The sequence below is a fragment of the Lissotriton vulgaris genome, chromosome 7, assembly GCF_964263255.1.
Source record: "Lissotriton vulgaris chromosome 7, aLisVul1.2, whole genome shotgun sequence".
NCBI classification, from domain to species: domain Eukaryota; kingdom Metazoa; phylum Chordata; class Amphibia; order Caudata; family Salamandridae; genus Lissotriton; species Lissotriton vulgaris.
The window spans coordinates 1,204,603,519-1,204,625,127 of NC_141695.1; the positions used below are offsets into that span (position 1 = coordinate 1,204,603,519).

At 50.8% G+C, this 21,609-nt stretch overlaps 1 protein-coding gene across 6 annotated transcripts in view; it reads right to left on the bottom strand.

Moving 5' to 3' along the window:
* The window catches only part of LOC147703187 (uncharacterized), a 901,849-nt gene that overhangs the window by 73,989 nt on the left and 806,251 nt on the right, over positions 1-21,609 (bottom strand). The gene's annotated exons all lie outside the window — the stretch shown is intronic.

The window sequence follows — 21,609 nt, forward strand, 5'->3', positions numbered from 1 at the left end:
TTCCCATGCTTTGTATCATTCCCCGTCGTCGGAATGGGAGCCTCTGTAGTATAAAAACCATAGAAACAAAAGAGAAAAACAGGTCTAGGCATCATCTCATTTTGTATCCTATCACTCTCTTTGTATAAAAGAGACCAAACTTTTGCCAGGACCAATCAGAGCAGCCGCATCCTCTAGAACCTTCCTGAGAGAGCGCAGAGCCTCAGATTTTCATAGCCGTTGTGCAAACCGCCACTATCTCATGCGAAAAGGCTGAGCTTTCCCAGGAGAGGCGGGTGGGCGCATGGGAATCTATGAAAGTTACCAATACTGGGGAACCAAAGTTACAGGTAAGTAACTTTTCTTGCCCCAGTATTGGAACTTTCATAGATTCCCATGCTTTGTATCAGAGTAGCTAGCAGTAATAACTAAGACACATTTTGTAGATACATTGCATCACATAACCATAAAGTATATAAACATAGTATAGCAAACAAGAAACAAAATGTGCTCACCAGGATGGAGGGCTTGTCGGGAAAGCTCACCTCTCAATGGAAGAGATTCCGCAGAACTGCTTGACCAACAGCTGCGTCGTCTCGTCCTGCAGACGCTAGGCAGTAATGTTTCGTGAAGGCATGAGTACTGCTCCATGTTGCTGCCCTGCATATATCCTTAATGGCGACTCCCGAGAAAAGAGCCACAGATGATGCCACAGACCTTGTAGAATGGGCACAAACCTTATTGTTCAAAGGCTTGCCCGCCTCCTGATGGCAAAATTGAATGGCACTGGAGATCCAGCTGGAAATGCCACTCTTTGCTAAAGGAAATCCCTTCCGTGGTGCACTGTAGGAGACGAACAACTGGGATGATTTCCGAAAGGGCCTTGTACGTTCTAAGTAGAATTTTAGGCATCTCTGAACGTCCAAAGAATGTAAAGTGCGTTCCGCAGGTGTAGAAGGACGCGGAAAGAAAGACTTTAAAATTAAAGGTTCATTCAAGTGGAATTCAGATGGTACTTTCGGAATGAACTTTGGATTGGTGCGAAGAATAAGAACATCCTTTTTGAATTGAAGGAATGGATGCACTATGGAGAGGGCTTGAAGCTCACTAACTCTTCTCGCTGAAGTAAGAGCTAGAAGGAGAGCAAGTTTCCAAGAGAGGAACTTCAAATCCACCTTGTGCACCAGCTCAAACGGAGGTTTCATGAGTTGAGCCAGGACAAGATTGAGCTGCCAAACTGGAGGAGGAGGTCGAACTGGAGGGTACATCCGGAACAAACCCTTCAAGAACTGCTTAACAATCCGAGCGGACCATAAGGAAGGGCCTGAAGTACGCCGAAACCTTGAAATGGCAGCAAGATGGACTTTCACAGACGAATGTGCCAACCCAGATTTAGCCAATGATAGAATATATGGCAAGAGTTGGTGAGGCAGAGATTTGTAAGGATGAAGACCTTGTCTTTGACACCATAGGCAGAACCTTCTCCTTTTTGCCTTGTAAGTCTTATTTGTGCTCGGTGCTCGAGCCTGCGACAAAACGTCTCGACATTCTCGGGAAAGATTTAGATGACGGAACTCTCTGTGTTCAGGAGCCACACTGTCAAGTGGAGCGATTTCGGATCCGGATGGTAAACCTGCCCCTGATTCCTGGACAACAGGGACGGAATGGATTGTAAGCGGATCGGAGGAGCCTGGGAGAGCCGCAGGAGCTCTGTGTACCAAAATTGCCGGGGCCACGCTGGTGCAATGAGAATCATTTTGCACGGTTCCGCCTTCATCTTCTTGAGTACTCGAGGAATGAGGGGAATTGGAGGAAAAGCGTAAAAGAATGCGCTGTACCAGGCCTTCGAAAGGGCGTTCCCCAGGGACACCTGATGGTGAACCTTGCTTGCGTAAAACCGGCATTTGGCGTTCACTGGGGAGGCAAACAGGTCGATGGTAGGTGTAACCCAAACCGAGAACACCCTCTCCAGAATGGACTGATTCAATTCCCATTCGTGCGTCACCTCTGTTTGTCGACTCAGGGCGTCTGCCTTGACATTGAGTGAGCCTGCCAGGTGTTCGGCTCTCAGACTTATGTTGTGAAGGATCGCATAATCCCAGAGTTTCTGAGCTTCTGTGGACAGAGTCTGCGATCTCATTCCCCCTTGCTTGTTTACATAGTGCATGGCCGTCGTATTGTCTGTCCGGACCAGCACCGACCGATTGCGAGAGCCTGTAAGTCCAACCGAATGGCCGTCAGCTCCAAAAAATTGATATGGCACTGGCGCTGATCCGGGCTCCAGTGTCCGCTGACTTGAAGTTCGCGGAGCATCACTCCCCAGCCTTCCAAAGAGGCATCCGTGGCTATGATGAGGGGGATGGCGAAATTCTGAACGTCAGACCTTGTGCGATATGGTCTTGTACCAGCCACCATTCGCATGCCTTTCTCATTGCTGAAGTCACCAACACCTTGTCGTTGAATGATCAGTCTGCCTGGCGCCATTGCTTGTCTAGTTCTTCCTGCAAAGGGCGCATTCGCAGCCTGCAATGAGGTATTAATGGTATGCAGGATGACATATACCCTAGAAGGGACTTGTATGGACGGACTGACAAGCATTTCTTCTGGGGACTTGTATTGACGGACTGACAAGCATTTCTTCTGGAACAGTTGGCGAGCTGATACCCTCAACTTCCGTTGACAGTCCTCCGAAGGACGAGCCGTGCACTGTGTGGTGTCCAAAATCGCCCCCAGAAACCGTGCGGTCTTAGAGAGTAGCAGAACTGACTTGCTTCTGTTTAATTGAAGGCCTAGGTGTCTGAATAACTGAATGCAAGTCAAAACAGCCTGAGAGGTTTCCTCGAAAGATGGAGCCTTGACTAGCCAGTCGTCCAAGTAAGGGAACACCTCCAGGGAATGTGTCCTTAGAAAAGCTGCCACAGGTGCTAACACCTTGGTGAACACCCGAGGTGCAGACCGCAGGCCAAACGGAAGCACCTTGAATTGGAAATGCCTCTTGCCCACTGTGAACCGCAGATATTGTCTGTGAGCTGGGTGCATCGGAACGTGGAAATACGCTTCTTCCAAATCCAGGGAAGCCAAGTAGTCGCCTGGGTTTAAAAGAGGAAGGATTTCCTGGAGAGTGACCATCCTGAAAGAGTTTGATGAGATAAGTGTTGAGCTCTCGTAGGTCTAGAATGGGACGCCAAGTCTGTCGTCTTCCGCACCAGGAAGAACCTGGAATAAAAACCTCTGCCCCTCTGAGAAAGAGGTACCGGTTCTATTGCCCCTTTGAGGAACAATTGATGGGCTTTTAGATGGAGTAGTCCCAGATGTTTTGTGCGGATGGCCCCCGGAGCTCGTGTTGGAGGAAGATCTTGGAATTCCAACGCATGGCCACTCTGTACAATATTCAGGACCCACTGGTCCGATGTTATACACCTCCAGCTGTTCAGACAAAAAGAAATCCTGCCCCCCACTGATGTGACTGGGAGGGAAGGAACAGCAGGTAGAGCCAGGAGGCCGCTATTGTCGCTTGCCACCGTCACGTCCTTGACGGTTCTGACGTCCTCGCGGTGTTTGGCGAGAGTAAGGCGCCAATTGTCCCTGCCGCTGATTAGAGTACTGGGTCTTGTAAGATTGGGACGGTTGCGATGAACATCTCTGCTGGGCGTTGCCTCTATACGAAGAGAAACCCCCTGCCACGAACGCCCTTAAATGGGACCTTGCGATAGTTGAGAGATCCCAGCGACTTTGCCGTGTCGGTATCTTTCTTTATGTTCTGCAGGGCATCATCCACATGCTTTCCGAAAAGCATTTCGCCATCAAATAGGAGGTCCAGGATCCTATTTTGGACCTCTTGACGAAACCATGCGCACTGTAGTCCTTGGGAGGAGCCACCTATCTCGTGATTCTTCGAAGACGCTTCCAGGACAACAATGTGCAATCATCCGGACCCAACACTAGGCGGCGATCTATGCACAGATATGAATTCAGCAGCCCACATGCCTCGAACACTTTTTTATGGTGCTCTAGTGTGAGAAAGAGCCATCTTTCTTGCATTGGTATGCCCCCACTTTACGCAGAACTGCTGCTTTGCCTTGACTGAGTGTGCCCTGGACTCCTGCCAACCAGGTACCCAGGGGCTTTGTTACTTTCTTAAAACTGTATTGAACCTAAAACCCAATTGGCATCTCTGGCCACCTATCAGCCACTAGTAAATAGTACCCTAGGTACCCAGGGCCTGGTGACCAGAGAAGACCCCTAAGTGCTGCAGCACTTATTGTACCACCCTTAGGGGCCCTGTATCCAGACACCCACACACTGCCTTTGCAGGCTGAGTGTCCAAGTATAGAACTAAACAGAGAGTCGACATGGCACACATCCCTCTGTGCCATGCCCACAGAACCCACTGCCTTGGCATACTTCAGTCACTAGTCTAGCTGGGTGCCCTATGACAGTGGTGTGGGCACAGGTGCATGAGCCCTGTGACCCTACAGTACCCAGAGCCATTCCTGGGCACTGTAAGTGCAGTGATGCCATTAAGAGTATATGGTGCTGGGAGGTTGTCATTACAAACTCCAAAGCACCATAATGGCTACACTGAAGACTGACACGTTTGGTACCAAACTTCTCAGCACATTAAACCCGCACTGATGCCAGTGTGGGATTTACTGTAAAATGCACCAGAGGGCATCTTAGAGATGCCCCCTGAAAACCTAACCTACAATCCACGTCTGGTCTGAGTGGCTGCAGAGAATGCCGCACAGCAGACATATTGGTAGACCCCTGGGTGGAGCGTCCCCGCTCTCCTGGGCCTGCAACAATGCACATCCTGGGCAAGGTGCTATGTCTCCTCCCCCAGGATGGGCAGGTGGTAGCTTCGAAAGCATGCAGACTGTGAGCTTCTCCAGACCATTTGTTGTACTCAGCAACTGGCCCCCACCAGTTCCAACCCCCACTCTGGCGGGAAGACTGGCGCGAAACCCTACGTCAGGAAGGGGGGGGCAGCCTGTGCCAACCCCACCCCTCAGGTGGGAGAGGCGAGGTGAAGCATGACCCCGGGCTCCGGCCATCTTGAAGATGGGGAGCACTGCCCAATCACAGCTAGGCTCCTGCCCCCCTCCCACAGGAGAGGAGCAGGCTAGGGGGTGTACCCACCCCAGGACAGGGACCTATTGGTCCCTGCCCTTGCGCTAACTGTAACGCCCCTAAATTTAGTATTTAGGGGCACCCTGAACCTTCCTTCCTCAGGTCTCGATAAGAAGAAAGAAGATCAAGACGAAGAAGACCCGCCGTGCAGCTGCTAACAGGACGACATCGAAGGACCTGGCCCCAGCCCTACCGGTGATTCCTGCAGATAGCAACCTTGGGGCATCCGGAGGACCTGCATGCCTGGACAGTCTTAAAGACTGGGACTCCCATAAGCAGAGGCTCTGCTTTAACAACCACCCCCTGGTGCCAGGCAGGAACCTTAAGACCTGACCACTTTTCACCCGCTGAGCCCGGCCCGTGCCGGAGTGATCCAAGACCATGAGGACTTCCCACTGGGGACGGGGAACCAAAGTCCAGTGCCCAAATACCCTCCTCAACGAACCAGACGACGCCTGCAGCCTCAGAACCAGGTACCCAACCAACCACGACCAGCAGAGGGTAAGATTCCAGATAACAAAAGACAAACCCTTAACCTGGCTCCCTGCAGCCCCCTGTGCCTGCCTTTGGGGTACCTACCTCTTCTCCAAGATCCCAACTTACCCCTCGAAGTGGTGTTCGCACCTGAAGAATCACCGTCCCAGAGTCTGCAGCCTATGTTACCTTTTTACTTTCCCCATTGAATAACATTGAGCGCCCAACGGCTCAAAAGCATCCTGCACCCAGCCGCCCGAGTGCCGCTGGCTATGCCACCTTTATCCTATCCTGCTTCCCTTTTGGCCCTGAGCAAGTGACCAGGAGCCCAGCTCCCACAGCCGCGTGGCCTGCTAGCCAGAAGTCACCAACCGGAGGCTCCACCTTTGGATAAAATTGGGCCTAACTACTTCTGCACCCGGCTGCCCCTGTGCTGCTGAGGGTGAACCAACTGTACCTACCTGACCCTGGGGGACCCCTGAGTCTATGCCCAGGACCCTAACTTCCCCAGTTGAGGACTCACCTGGAAATCGATAACTCACTCTTCTAAGTGTTAAGTTTTGAAAACTTAAAATACACCGAATTCTGATGTACTCACCTGTGATCAGGAGAGAAGCCAGTGCTGCATCTTGTAGCCCAGTACTGAACCGCAAAAGTAATCCTAGTTGGGTTTACTAGTAACTTGAATTTTCTCCAGAGGAATCCATTGTGTACTTTTCAGTGAAATTTCTTCAAAGTGTCTACTTTTGAAAACTTGAAATATTCTTTAAAAATCATACCAAGTACTGAATTGTAATTCTTACCTGTTTTAAGTTGAGACCCCAGTGCTGGACCTAAGAGCCCAGTACTGGACTACAAAAGTAACAAGATCGTACTTTAACTGCAACCTGAATTTTCTCCCATTGGATAACATTGCAAGATTTTCATTGAAAGTATGAACTTTTAAGGAATATGCTACTTACCAGTATGCATCTGTTCTTGGCATGAAGGGCTGCTGACATTCATATCTGTGCATAGATCGCCGCCTAGTGTTGGGTCTGGATGATTGCACATTGTTGTCCTGGAAGAGTCTTCGAAGTATCACGAGATAGGTGGCTCCTCCCCTGGACTACAGTGCGCATGGGCATCCTCTCCATCCCCAGATTGTTTTTCGCCATTGTTGCAGAGATGGAGCGTAATACTGAAAATGATGACCATGCCTGAAAATGCTTCTGAGAGCTGCAGCTGCGACAGGCACCGGGGAGGAGGGCGGGCGATATGAATGTCAGCAGCCCTTCATGCCAAGAACAGATGCATACTGGTAAGTAGCATATTCCGTTCGAGGCATGAGGGCTGCTGAATTCATATCTGTGCATAGAATAAATAGCAGTCTCCTCCTTAGTTGCGGGTGCCCGTGCGAGCTGCAGCAGTCTGAAAGAGAGTCCTGAGAACAGCCTGACCCACAGCAGCTTGCTGTTTGGAGTGTACATCTACGCAGTAGTGTTTGGTGAATGTATGTATAGTGGTCCATGTGGCTGCTCTACATATGTCTTCTAGAGGAATATTACCCAGGAAGGCCATGGAGGTCCCCAATTTGCGTGTGGAATGCGCTCTAGGGGGAACTGTTAGTGTGCGTTTAGCCTTCTTATAACAGATTTGGATACATTTAACAATCCACCTGGCTATACTTGATTTGGAGATAGGGTTGCCTTTATGTTGTGGAGAGAATGCAACGAATAGCTGTTTAGTTTTTTGAAAGTCTTTCGTCCTGTCGATGTAATACAGGAGAGCTCTTTTGACATCTAAGGTGTGCAGTGCTCTGTCTGCCACCGAATCTGTGTTAGGAAAGAAAACGGGCAGTTCAATATTTTGGTTGATGTGGAACTGCGAAACCACTTTTGGCATGAATTTAGGGTTGGTGCGAAGCACCACTCTATTTGCATGGATTTGCAGGTAGGGTTCCTGAATTGTGAGGGCTTGCAGCTCACTGACCCGCCGCAGGGATGGAATAGCTATGAGGAAGGCCACCTTCCAGGTGAGGAACTATATGTCACAGGAATGGAGTGGCTCAAAGGGTGGCCCCATGAGTACGGTGAGAACGATATTTAAGTTCCAGACTGGTGAAGGGGTGTCTGGGAGGGATCACTCTTTTAAGGCCTTCCAAGAAGGCTTTAATGGCAGGTACCCTAAAAACGGAAAGGTGTTGCCTGTTTTTAAGGTAAGCGGCTATGGCCGCGAGATGGATCCTGATAGAACTGTACGCCAGGTTGCATTGGTGCAGATGCAACAAGTAACATATGATGTTTTGCGTAGATGCGTCCAACGGGTTAATGTTATTGTTGGAGCAGTAAATAACAAACCGCTTCCATTTGGCCGCATAGCAAGCCCTGGTAGTTGGTCGCCTCGCCTCTTTGATGATGTCCATACACTCAGGAGGCAAGTTCAGGTATCCAAACTCTATGACCTCAGGAGCCAAATCGCAAGGTTCAGCTGTTGTGGATCTGGGTGCTGAATGTCGCCATGGCTCTGCGTGAGGAGGCTGGGAGTGAGGTGCAGTCGCTGGTGAGGCACCACTGAAAGTTCCAGGAACGTGGTGTACCAAGCCTGCCGTGCCCACGTTGGAGCAACCAGGATGAGTGTCATGGAGTGCTGTCGCAGTTTGCGCGCCATCAGAGGTATGAGGGGGGCTGGCGGAAAAGCGTACGCAAATCTGCCTGACCAGTTCATCCATATCGCATTGCCCTGAGACTGCGGGTGTGGGAACCTGGCGGCGAAGTTTGGGCATTTTGCGTTCTCGCTTGTGGCGAACAGGTCGATGTCCGGATGACCCCACTGCTGGAAGTACGGATGGAGAACCGATGGGTGGATCTCCCACTCGTGCATTTGATGACTGTGCCTGCTGAGCAGGTTCGCCATCTGGTTGTCGACACGGGGGAGATGCTCCGCCATGAGGAAGATGTTCCTCTGAATGGCCCACCTCCACATGCTCTGGGCTAGGTGAGACAGCTGCTGGGAGTGCGTGCCTCCCTGCTTCTGGATGTAATACATGGCGGTCATGTTGTCCGTCCGGACTAACACGACCTTGTTGCACAGGTGCAACTTGAATGCCTTCAGTGCCATGAAGATCGCCATGAGTTCCAACACATTGATATGCATCCTCTGCTGTTGCGCAGTCCATAGTCCATGCACTGTGTAGTGGAGGACATGTGCCCCCCAACCCTGGAGAGATGCGCCCGTCGTCAGTACTATCTGTGGTACAGGCTCTTGGAACGGTCGTCCCCTGCAAAGGTTTCGTGGGTTCCACCAATGCAGAGAGTTGTAAGCACGACCGGTCACCAACACTAGGTCTTTTAGATGGCCATGAGCCTGGTTCCACTGACGGGCCAAGCATTCTTGGAGGGGTCGCATGTGCAGCCTCGCGTGCGGGACTATGAATATGCAGGATGCCATCATGCCATCTTGCATGAAAACCTGTGCTGGGAGGGAGTTCTGAGGTTGAAACCTCCGGATGAGCGCCTGCATGCTGTTGACCCTGGCTGCGCCGTGGCCGACTGGGTGTTTGACGCCCCCAGGTACTGCTGGACCTGGGCTGGCTACAGGTGAGACTTTGCGTAGTTGAGAGAGAACCCTAGACTGTGAAGGAGGTGAATGGTCCGCGACATGTCGTGGCCGCACTGTACGGCAGACCTTGCCTGGACGAGCCAGTCGTCCAGGTAAGGATACACGTGAACACCTTCCCTGCGCAAGTGCGCTGCCACAGTCGCTAAGCACTTGGTGAAAACCCTGGGAGCGGTAGTGACCCCGAATGGCAGGACTTTGAACTGGTAATGCTGACTGTTGACTGTGAACCTCAGATACTTTTTGTGGCTTGGGTGAATGGGAATATGGAAATACGCATCCTTGAGGTCCAGGGTGGCTAGGAAGTCGCCCTGACGGAGCAGCGGCAGGACTTGTTGTAAAGTTAGCATGTGAAAGTGCTCCGAGAGGATGTATTGGTTGAGGGGCCTGAGGTCTAGAATGGGCCTTAGGGACCCGTCCTTTTTTGGAATCAAGAAGTACAGGGAGTAAACCCCTGCACCCCTTTCTTCGGCAGGCACCAGTTCTATGGCCCCTTTTTGCAGCATGGAGAGAACTTCTTGCTGCAATAAGTGCGAGTGCTCTGCTGACATAGGACGGCTTCTTGGGGGTATGTTGGGGGGTGGGGGGGTGGGGGGGGGGGGGGTGGAGGTCAAAACGGATAAGTTGTCTCACCCACCTGTCTGTTGTGATGTTTTCCCAGAAAGGCAGGAACTGCTGGAGTCTCCCCCCGACAGGTGTTAGATGGTCGGGGGGCAGTGACAAGAAGCAACTGTTTGTTGGGAGTGGAGGACCTGGCGTTGTTATTGCCACGGCCTCTCCCTTTGGCGCTGTTCCCACGGTAACCACCTCTAATGTTTTTAGTGTATGCAGATTGCGTGTTGCCTTTGGTATACTGGGAGTGCTGTAGAGCTTGCCCTCTCGTTGCTCCCCTGTTACCGGAGCGACGAAAGGAACCGCTCCGAAACTGCTGTGACTGGAGAGCCCCTATGGACTTTGCCGTCAGTGTCTTTTTTCATTTTCTCGAGTGTTGTGTCCACATCGGGTCCAAACAGGAAGTCCGGATTAACCGGCTGATTAAGAAGAGTTGTTTGGATCTCGGGTTTAAACCCAGAGATGCGCAGCCATGCGTGGCGTCGCAGCATCACGCTAGTATTGATTGCTCTCGCTGCAGTGGCCGCTGCGTCCAGTGCGCACTTGGACGCACTGGAGATCAGTTTACCCTCTTGTATAACCATCTCAGCAGCCTCTCTGTACATATCAGGCATGTGCTGCATCAATTGCTCCAGGGTGTCGTAGTGCGCCCTGTCGTACCTAGCCAACAGGGCCTGTGTATTGGCTATTCTCCAAGTGTTAGCGGCCTGCGCCGCCACCCGCTTCCCCGATGCCTGGAAGATTTTGGACTCTGTCTGGAGGGGGAGCGTCTCCCGTTGATTGAGAGTTAGCCCTTTTGCACGCGTTAGCCACTACAAGGGAGTCCAAGGGGAGCTGTCCTTTGATGTAGGTGGGGTCCACTGGAGCAGGCCTGTATTTCTTGTCGATCCGTGGATTGATAACCCTGGCTTTTGTTGGCTCCTTGAAAATGGCTGTGGCATGTTTAAGGACCCCCTTAAGCATGGGCAGTGTCTTGGTGGAGCGTTCAGATGTGGAGAAGGTGTCGAATAAGAAGTCCTCATCCACTGGCTCAGCATGCATTTCGACGTCATGATTGAGTGCAGCGCGCTCTATTAATGCATTGAACGCTGCGGTGTCCTCAGTCGGAGACTGTTTGACATTGTAGGACAGAGTCCGGGGTGACCTGGGGGTCATCAGGGTCATCGCCTTGATCCGCTGCCCCTGACCACTGATTGGAGACATCCTGATCAGTGTCAGTATTGTAAGTGAAGCCCATTTGGCTGTAGTCTGCAGTTAGTCCTCTTCACTTTGTGTAGGAGAATGAACAGCAAGGTGTGAGTAGTCCTGAAGATGTTCAACAAGAACCGGAGAGGTGGTGGAGACCATCTTTTTGAGGGGAATTTTGTAGCCCTCCAAAGGGTGTTCAGGCGCGATCTTCCGCTTGTGGACGGTAAGCCTGCCCGACTCAGAGTCAATGAACAGTTTTGTTTGGTTGTCGTAAGAAGGTTCATGATAGACAACCTGTGCATGTGAGGACACCTTTGCCACCTTGGAAGCCTCCTGAGACTTTGGACGTGCAGTGGGCGGAAGGCCAAACTTAAGTGGCGTCGATCCAGCCTGCTTGGAAGCGGAAGTGCCGGCTTCGAGCTTCTTCGACGCCTGAGTAGGCCGCTCGCTCGAGCGCGTCGAATCGACCTCAGTGCGCGGTGCGCCTCCGACTTTCGGCGCCGACGATAATTTCGGGGCGTCCTTGGCCGCGGCTTCGACCCTCTTCGCCAGCCCATGCTTCAGTCCCGAGAGGGGTGGCTGCAGACCTTTCCCGACAGGAAGTCCTTTGCCCTTCTCGCCATGTTTGGTAGTGGACGCGGGCACCGGCGCCGAGGCCTTCGAGGCGACGGTCTTGGAGTCAGGGCCCTGCTTCGGAATCCCAGTGTCGGCGCCGACGGGTATCTTCGGCGTCGAAGGATCGACGACGACCTTCGAGGCGGGCGTCGACCCGACCACCATCTTGAGCAGTTTCGGTTTCGATTTCTCCTTCGACTGTTTCGGTTTCACAGAATCGACCGATGGCTCCTTTGAAAGGGTCTTAGCCTGGCTAGGACGCGGGGCTGTAGACCGAAAGGGCAGATCTTGGCTAAGGCCTTTCGGCGATGCCTCGACCGGAGCCAGAGCGGGCTGAATGTTAATGATAGGCTCCGGAGCAGTGGGCGGACTCGGTTCACCACCGGAGTCGTCATCAACGGCCGCAAGGGCCTGTTCGTCGTCCCCTACCTCGACGACATCCTGGTCGTGGCTGAACTCCTCGTCTGGCTCGTCCATTTCCAAAGTTGAGTCATGTTCTGACGCCGGTTCCGACATTTTTTCGGGAACGTCATCTTCCGCCTCTTCCTCATCTTGTAAGAGTTCGTCATCGAAGATGTTCGCAGGTGCTGGAGCAGACTGTTGGGCCGACTGCCGCGCGCCGAAGTTTGATAGTCTTCTTAGATCGGAACTTTGAGCAGGCGAAACATTTCGACTCGTCGTGGTCGGGGGACAAGCAGGTGTTGCACACTGAACACATCTAAGTTCGAATATTTGGAATTACACACAGGACACCGCTTAAACGGGGTCCGTTCCATCGTCGAATTAGTCCGGGCCTGAGTCGTCGAGAGATTCTTTATTCGACGCCGATCGAATTGAAAGGGCCAGGCACCGAACGAAACAATACAGACCCTAAGAAAGGCCTTTTGGCCTTAGGAACAGAAGAGTACAAGTTAATTAACTGGAGTAAGAGATTAGACATCCGAACCCAATGGCGGAAAAAAACAATCTGGGGATGGAGAGGATGCCCATGCGCACTGTAGTCCAGGGGAGGAGCCACCTATCTCGTGATACTTCGAAGACTCTTCCAGGACAACAATGTGCAATCATTCGGACCCAACACTAGGCGGCGATCTATGCACAGATATGAATTCAGCAGCCCTCATGCCTCGAACAATAGCTTTATATTCCTTAAAAATCACTGCAATAACAAACGTTTTTACTAAACTGTTTTCAACTTAGATCCAAGGACTGAATCTAGGATCCAGTCCTGGAGCTACCAGAGCAATCTACAAAGTAATCAGCTGTATTTATATAGAAAAACCCATTGAGCTCAATGCTAAATTGTGTTTAGAATTGTGTTGCCTACTGCAACCCCTGTACCCATTGTATTTACAAAATGTATTGCCTTTCTGCAAAATAATCTTCTGAGACCTCTCACATTGAGAACAGTATATTATGATACCTGTTGGTTGTAGAAATAAAACTATATCTTTGATATAAAAACAATTGGCCTGGAGTTCAGTTTTCTAGTGTACGAAACCCTTTGCTGAGTGTACAACAAATGCTTTACACTGTCCTCTGGTACTGCCTTACTGCTCGACCAAGTTACCACTTTAGAAAGTAAGGTTATACCTGGCTTTAACCTCTGGGGTTTGTGGACTCTATACACACTGTACCTTATCTTGGGCCAGTATATATAGAGCCACTTTTTCACATTGGTGGATCAGCGGTGGGATACAAACTTGCCTTTGTTGGACTACTTGGTTACCATCTGATTACACAACCGAACTCATTAATTGCCTTTGGAATTCTGAAATTGGTTTTTCCAAAATACTAAATGTCTGGTAGGGCCTTGCTTATGTCCCATTAGAATTTGAGAAAAATAAAAGTCATAATAGTTAGGGTAGAGGGTTAGAACTGTCAGGTTAGAATGTCTCAACAGAACCAAGCTATTAGTGGAGATAACATGGACCTGGTTGAGGAGCTCGACCTTACTTGCACTTGAATTTCAAGGAATTGAGGTCCCTATGCGAACTTAAAAATATAGTCAAGGGCTGCATCCAACCAAACAAGGGCTTCAGGAGCTCCTGGCTGAGTATGCAAAAGGCCACCCCTGTGAACAGGGTGACACCAGGACAGAGGAGGAAGAGGAGGAGTAGTATAATACAACCCCCCCCTCCATCTCTAGGGAAGTAAGGGTCTCTACACCCTTAAATCCAAGATTCAGCTTCTGGGAGCCTGGGAACCACACAGATGGACTGGGCCCCAGAGAACACATTGGGGGGAGCCCCAATGAAGAGGACAACTTCTTAGCAAAGTTGGCCAAGAGTTTAGATCTAGAGTCCAGACTCCTGGCTCTAGAAAAGAACGGAAATAGATGGGTTTAGCTCCCATCTAACGGTGGCAGCAAAACCAATAAGGATAAAGAGCAATCTTATGATCCTAAGATCCCCAAAGGGATTGTCCCTAAATTTGAGGAAGGTGATGATATCACCAAGTGGTTCACAGCCTTTGAGAGGGCTTGTGATATCAGAAGATTAAAGAAACCTCTGGGGCACTCATGTAGGAACTGTTCTCTAGTAACTGCAGCGACGGGCTTCTGACCCTCTGGGCAAGATGCAGGGTCCTATGACCTCATGAAAAAACTGAGGGATTTGGGCTCACTACTGAGGAGTATAGAATCAGGTTTAGGGGGGCTCACAAAACCCAGACCCAATCTTGGATAGATTTTGTAGACTACTCAGTAAAGACACTGGATGGTTGGTTAACTGGACACCATGGGCATGATTTTACTGGACGTTATAATTTGTTTACGAAGGAACACATTTTGAGTAACTGCACAAATGAAAGGTTGCATCAGCATTTGGTAGACCTAGGTCTAATGTCTCCCCAAGAATTGGGAAAGAAGGCAGACTAGGGTGACCAGGACAGCCACTCGGGGTGACCAAAAGAAGGTGGTTACAAAACCTCCCCAGGGGAAAGGTGGTGAGAATCCCCAAGATAAAAAGTCTGAGTCTTCCAAAGGCCCCAAAAACCTGTACAGGTGGGTGGGTCCCAAACTACTCCCTATGTGCCTCAGCCCTATAGGGGTAAAAACTTCGATCCTTACAGGGCCTATTGTAACAACTGTAAAACGTTGGGACATTTAACTGTAGACAAAAACTGCCCCTGCAGTAAAGCCCCTAAGGCACCCAGTACAGCTACTCCAGGGACAGTGAATCTACAGATGGGATCAGAGGAGTGCCCAGAGCAAATCTGGGAATACACTCAAACTAGTCTAGTCTCCTTGGGGGAAATAGAGCTTGCCACTGTAGCTGGTTGGCCATCTAACTGTAAAAAGTATTTGCAATCCCCCTCCATTAATGGAACTGGAGTAGAAGCCCTGAGGGATACAGGTGCCAGTATTACTATGGCGAAGGAAATGCTGGTTTCCCCAGAGCAATACTTAATTGGGAAAACTTATCCAGTCACCAATGCTGACAGCATTACCACCCAACACCCTATGGCTATGGTGACATTAGGATGGGGGGAGGTTACTGGACTAAAACTGGTAGTGGTCTCTCCACAATTGCCAGCTGACTGTCTGCTTGGAAATGACCTGGAAACCTCAGCCTGGGCCGAGGTTGAGCAAGTAACCCATGCAGCCATGTTGGGTATCCCTAGACTGGTGTGTGTGCAAACCAGAGCACAGAGCAAAACGCAGGGTGAACAAGTAGGTTTGAAGCCTGAAAGTATGGCCCAACCAACCAAGAGAAAATGCAAGAAGACTACGGGGGAACCATCTTCTACACAGCAAGCCTCTCAGGACTCTTCTCCTCGGGGAGAGGACTTGGAAACCCTAGAGGGAACTGAGCCCATGTAGCTTCAGCCTTACCAGGTTGGATTCCTGGGCCCAGGGGGACCCAATAGGGAAGGGCTGTGCCAGGATCAGCGAGACTGCCCCACTCTTGAAAGTCTGAGGCAGCAAGCTGTTTCAGAAGCACATGGCGATGCCAGTGGTACCCACAGAGCTTATTGGGAAGAGGGATTACTGTATGCTGAGGCAAGAAACCGCAAGCCTGGAGCTACCAGGAGGGTGGCTGTGCCACAGAAGTACAGGGAGTTCCTCCTAATTTTAGCTCTTGGCATCCCCTAGCTGGACATCTGGGGCAGACCAAAACGTGGGAAAGGCTAGTTAGCCACTTCCACTAGCCCCAGATGAACCAAAAGGTGAAGAAGTTTGAGCGCTCCTGTGTTACCTGTCAGGCCAGTGGCAAGACAGGTGGCAAACCAAAGGCCCTCCTGATACCACTGGCAGTGGTGGGGGTACCCTTTGAAAGGGTAGGTGTGGACATTGTGGGTCCACTTGAACCTCCGACAGCCTCAGGGAACAAATTCATTCTAGTAGTAGTGGATCATGCTACTAGGTACCCTGGTTACTACAGCTCCTGCAGTAGCCAAGGCCCTCCTGGGTGTCTTTACTAGGGTAGGGTTACGTAAGGAGGTGGTTTCAGACGGAGGTAACAACGAATATGCTACTTACCAGTATGCATCTGTTCTTGGCATGTAGGGCTGCTGACATTCATATCTGTGCATAAATCGCCGCCTAGTGTTGGGTCCGGATGATCGCACATTGTTGTCCTGGAAGAGTCTTCGAAGTATCACGAGATAGGTGGCTCCTTCCCTGGACTACAGTGCGCATGGGCATCAACTCCATCCTCAGATTGTTTTTAGCCATTGTGGCAAAGATGGAGTGAAACTATGTGAATGATGACCATGCTAGAAGTATCTGTGAATGCTGCAGCCGCTACAGGCGCCGGGGAGGAGGGCGGGCGATATGAATGTCAGCAGCCCTACATGCCAAGAACCGATGCATACTGGTAAGTAGCATATTCGGTTCGAGGCATCTGGGCTGCTGAATTCATATCTGTGCATAGAAAACATAGCAGCCCCTCCATTAACGGCGGCCACCTGTGCCAGCTGCAGCAGTTTGGAAAAGTGTTTTTAGAACAGCCTGCCCTACAGCTGCCTGCTGTTTGGAGTGCACATCAACACAGTAGTGTTTCGTAAATGTGTGTGTGGTAGACCATGTGGCTGCTCTACATATATCTTCCAAAGAAATATTTCCAAGGAAAGCCATGGAGGCCCCCAACTTCCGGGTGGAGTGGGCCCACGGTGGAATGGTGAGAGTGCGCTTGGCTTTCTGATAGCAGATCTGAATACATTTAACGATTCACCTGGCTATACCAGCCTTGGAAATGGAGTTGCCTTTGTCTTGTGGCGAAAAGGCAACAAATAGTTGTTTAGTCTTCCAAAAATCTTTGGTCCTATCAATGTAGTACATTAAGGCCCTCTTGACGTCAAGTGTGTGGAGCATCCTCTCCGCAACTGACTCTGGATTTTGGAAGAACACAGGTATTTCTATAGTCTGGTTGATATGGAACTGATAAACCACCTTAGGAAGGAACTTAGGGTTAGGGCGAAGCACCACCCTGTTGGAATGAATTTGAATAAATGGCTCTTGGATAGTTAGTGCCTGGAGTTCACTAACTCGTCATAGCGACGTAATCTCTATAAGGAAAGCCACTTTCCATGTCAAGAACTGAATCTCGCATGAATGCAGTGGTTCGAAAGGGGGACCCGTCAGCCTGGTGAGGACCACATTTAGGTTCCACTCGGGAGCTGGTGGTGTCCGCGGAGGGATGACTCGTTTAAGTCCTTCCAGAAAGGCTTTAATGGCAGGCACTCCGAAAAGTGAGAGGTGATGTCTGTTTTGGAGATAAGCAGCCATTGCGGATAGATGTATACGAATAGAAGCATAGGCCAGATTATATTTGTACAGATGTAAGAGAACAAATGATGTTCTGAATAGATGCATCCAGCGGGTCAATGTTGTGGTCTGCACAATAAATGACAAACCGCTTCCATTTCGCCGCATAGCATGCTCTGGTGGTGGGGTTTCTTGCCTCCCTGATTATGTCCATACAGTCAGGAGGTAAGTTGAGGTAGCCAAACTAAGACTTCAGGAGCCAGATCGCCAGGTTGAGCTGTTGCGGATCTGGATGCTGAATGTCGCCATGGCTCTGCGTCAAAAGCTTTGATGCGGTACCACGGACAGTTCCAGAAACGTGGTGTACCATGGTTGGCGAGCCCACGTTGGAGCAACCAGGATGAGAGTCATCGAGTGCTGCTTCAGCTTGCGTGCCACCAGCAGTATTAGAGGTGCTGGGGGAAAAGCGTACGCAAATTTGCCTGACCAGTTCATCCATATTGCATTGCCTTGCGACTGTGGGTGTGGGAACCTGGCGGCAAAGCTTGGGCATTTGGCATTTTCCTTTGTGGCGAACAGGTCTATCTCTGGATGACCCCACCTTAGGAAGTACGGGTGGAGTACTGATGGATGTATCTCCCACTCGTGCATTTGGTGGCTGTACCTGCTGAGCAGGTCCGCCATCTGATTGTCCTTGCCCGGGAGGTGTTGCGCCATGAGGAAGATGTTCCTCTGAATGGCCCACTTCCACATGCTCTGAGCCAGATGAGACAACTGTGGAGAGTCTGTACCTCCCTGCTTCTGGATGTAGTACATGGCAGTCATGTTGTCTGTCCGGATCAACACGACCTTGTTGCACAGATGTACCTTGAATGCTTTTATTGCCATGAAGATAACCATCAGTTCTAGAACATTGATGTGCATCTTCCTCTGCTGTGGTGCCCATAGTCCCTGCACAGTGTAGTGGAGTACATGAGCTCCCCAACCTTGGAGAGAAGCGACCGTCGTCAGAATGATCTGTGGCACAGGCTCTTGGAACTGTCGTCCCTTGCAAAGGTTTTGTGGATTCCACCAATGCAGAGAGTTGTATGCACGACCGGTCACCAACACTAGGTCTTTCAACTGTCCGTGAGCCTGAGTCCACTGACGTGCCAAGCATTCCTGAAGCGGACGCATATGTAGTCTCGCGTGCGGGACTATGGAGATGCAGGAGGCCATCATGCCTATCAACTGCATGAACACTCGTGCTGGAAGCGAGTGTTGAGGTCTGAATTTCTGTATCAGCGATTGAATGCTGCTGATCCTCACAGAATTCGGCTATGCTGTGGCTGCCAGAGTGTTTATGGTCGCCCCCAGATACTGCCGTATGTGGGCGGGTTGCAGGTGGGACTTTGGGTAATTCAGTAAGAATCCCAGATCGTGAAGAAGGTGAATGGTGTGGGACATGTGGGCGGCACACTGCTGGGCTGACTTTGCCTGGATGAGCCAGTCGTCTAGATAAGGGTAGACGTCAATGTTTTGTCTCCTGAGGTGTGCCGCCACCGTCGCCAGGCACTTTGTAAACACCCTGGGTGCCGTGGTGACTCCGAAAGGTAGAACCTTGAACTGGTAATGTTGGCTTTGGATGGTAAACCGGAGGTATTTTTTGTGTGACGGGTGCAGCGGAATATGAAACTACGCATCTTTTAGATCCAAAGTTGCGAGAAAATCCCTCTGAGCAACGGTAGGACTTGCTGCAGTGTCAGCATGTGAAAGTGCTCCGATAGAATGTACTGATTGAGGGGTCTGAGGTCCAGTATGGGTCTGAGGGACCCGTCTTTTTTGGTATCAAGAAGTACAGTGAGTAAACTCCTGTGCCTCTTTCTTTCACAGGCACGAGCTCGATTGCCCCTTTTTGCAGCATGACTAGGACCTCCTGCTGCAATAAGTGCAAATGCTCGGCGGACATAGGACGGTGTCTTGGGGGTATGTTGGGTGGAGGGGACGTTAACTCCAGACAATAACCGTACTGGATAAGCTGTGTGACTCACCTGTCTGTGGTGATGGACTTCCAGACTGGCAGGAACTGTTGAAGTCTCCCCCCCGACAGGTGTTGCGTGGTCGGGGGGCAGTGACAAGGCGTCACTGTTTGTTAGTGGCGGAAGATCTGGAGTTGTTGTTTCCACGACCTCTGCCTTTGGCGCTGTTTCCACGATATCCACCTCGACTTTGGTGTATGTGGTCTGCGTGCCGCCTTTATAGTACTGTGTGGTTTGGGAGAGCTGACCTCTGGAAACACCTCTATTGCTTGAGCGGCGAAAAGAACCACCCCGGAACTGCTGGGACTGTAGAGCTCCCATGGACTTAGCAGTTTCAGTGTCTTTTTTGATTTTCTCCAAGGTGGTGTCCACCTCTGGGCCAAAAAGAAGATCAGGGTTTACTGTCTGATTGAGAATGGTGGTCTGTATTTCTGTCTTGAACCCGGAGATTCTGAGCCAGGCATGTGGTGTCAGCATGACACTAGTGTTAACAGCACTGGCCGCGTTGTCTGCTGTGTCCAGTGCACATTTGATAGAAGCATTTGATATGAGCTTCCCTTCTTGGATGAGCATCTCAGCTGCCTCTTAGTATTTAACTACAGGTGCTGTAACAGGGTCTCAAGTGTTTCGTAATGTGCCCTGTCATACCTGGCTAGAAGTGCCTGAGTGTTTGAAATGCGCCAGATATTGGCCGCTTGAGCTGCCACCCTTTTCCCTGTTGACTCAAACACCGTGGATTCCTTATCTGGGGGAGGAGCATCACCCGTTGTTTGTGAATTAGCCCTCTTCCGGGCATTAGAAACAACAAGAGAGTCCAACGGCAACTGTCCCTTGATGTAAGTAGGGTCTGCAGGCGCCGGTTTGTACTTCTTTTCAATCCTGGGGTTTATCACCCTGGCTCTTGTAGGCTCCTTAAAGATTTCCCCAGCATGCTTCAAGACACCCTTAAACATAGGCAGAGTCGTGACAGTCCTCTCCGAGACGGAAAAGGTGTCAAAAAGAAAGTCTACTTCAATGGGGTCAGCATGGAGCTGGACGTCATGATTCTTAGCTGGCCTTTCTATGAGGGCATTAAATGCTGCCGAATCCTAGTAGGCGACGTTTTTACAGCATACATTTGAGCGTCTGGGGTAGATTGAGGATCACCTGTGTAAGCAGCAGCTGCCCAGGGTTCATTGGTATCATCTGGATAAGTGTATACAGGATAGCTGTATTCATCATCACCTTCCCCAGTGTCCACATCTGAATAAGTGGGTGAGAAATCATGACCACGTCGAGATACCGGTTCTACAAGAACAGGCGTCGAAGTAGAATCCTTTTTCTTCAGTGGAATTTTATAGGACTCCATTGGCTGTTCCGGGGCGATTTTCCGCTTATAAAGAGAAAGTCTGCCTGTTTCGGCATCGATAAACTGTTCCTGTTGCTCTTCCAACGAGGATTGTCGATGCTTTATGGCCGGGACCACTGTTGACTTCGGCACCGAGGACACCTTCTCGGGCACGCCGGTGGCCATTTTAGGGGCGAAAGCCTTCGGCACCACTTTCGGCGGCAGTGTGAAGTGGATGGGCGTCGACGTCTTCTGAGGTTTTTCGGAAGGCTTCGAAGGTGGAGGATCTTTAGGCCCGACACTTGAGGCCTTGTCCTTGATGCGCTTTAGGGAGTCTGCCACCTGCTTCGAGAATGAGGCAGCCGGTTGAGTCGACTCGACGGAATCCTTCGAGGCACCACCAGACATGGACTCGTGGGTCGGTCCGCTCTTGGCCTTGTCTTGTCGACGCGGAGGCTCAAGAACCTTCGGATCACTGAGCCCTTTGTCTGTGTCGACTGTCTTCGGTGCCGATTTGTTCGGGTTGACTGCCCTGACCTTTGTCTTCAGCGCGCTAGACTTCGTCTCGACACCCTTGAGTTGTTTCTTCGGGTCGATAACGCCCTTCTGCTTCGTCGGTGCAGACAGGTCCGAGGACTTCGAGCCGACCAAAGCAATACACACTTTTGGTTTCGATGTAGGCAGCAGTGCTTTCACTTGCGACGAGACCGGAGATTTTACTGTCGGTTTCGATTTCGCAGGTTGCGGCTCCTTAGTAATGTCCGAAGCCGAGCTGAAGGCTGGGCCGTAGAACTTATTGGAAGATCTTGGGTAAGGCCTAGTGGCAATCCCTCGACTTGAGCCTTATGAAGCGTTTCGGCCCCAATGCCAGATTGAGTTAGCTCCTCGCTCGAGCTATCTTCCATGGCCCCAAAGGCCCCGTCGTAGTCTCCTACCTCGTCGACTACTTCTTCCGCTTC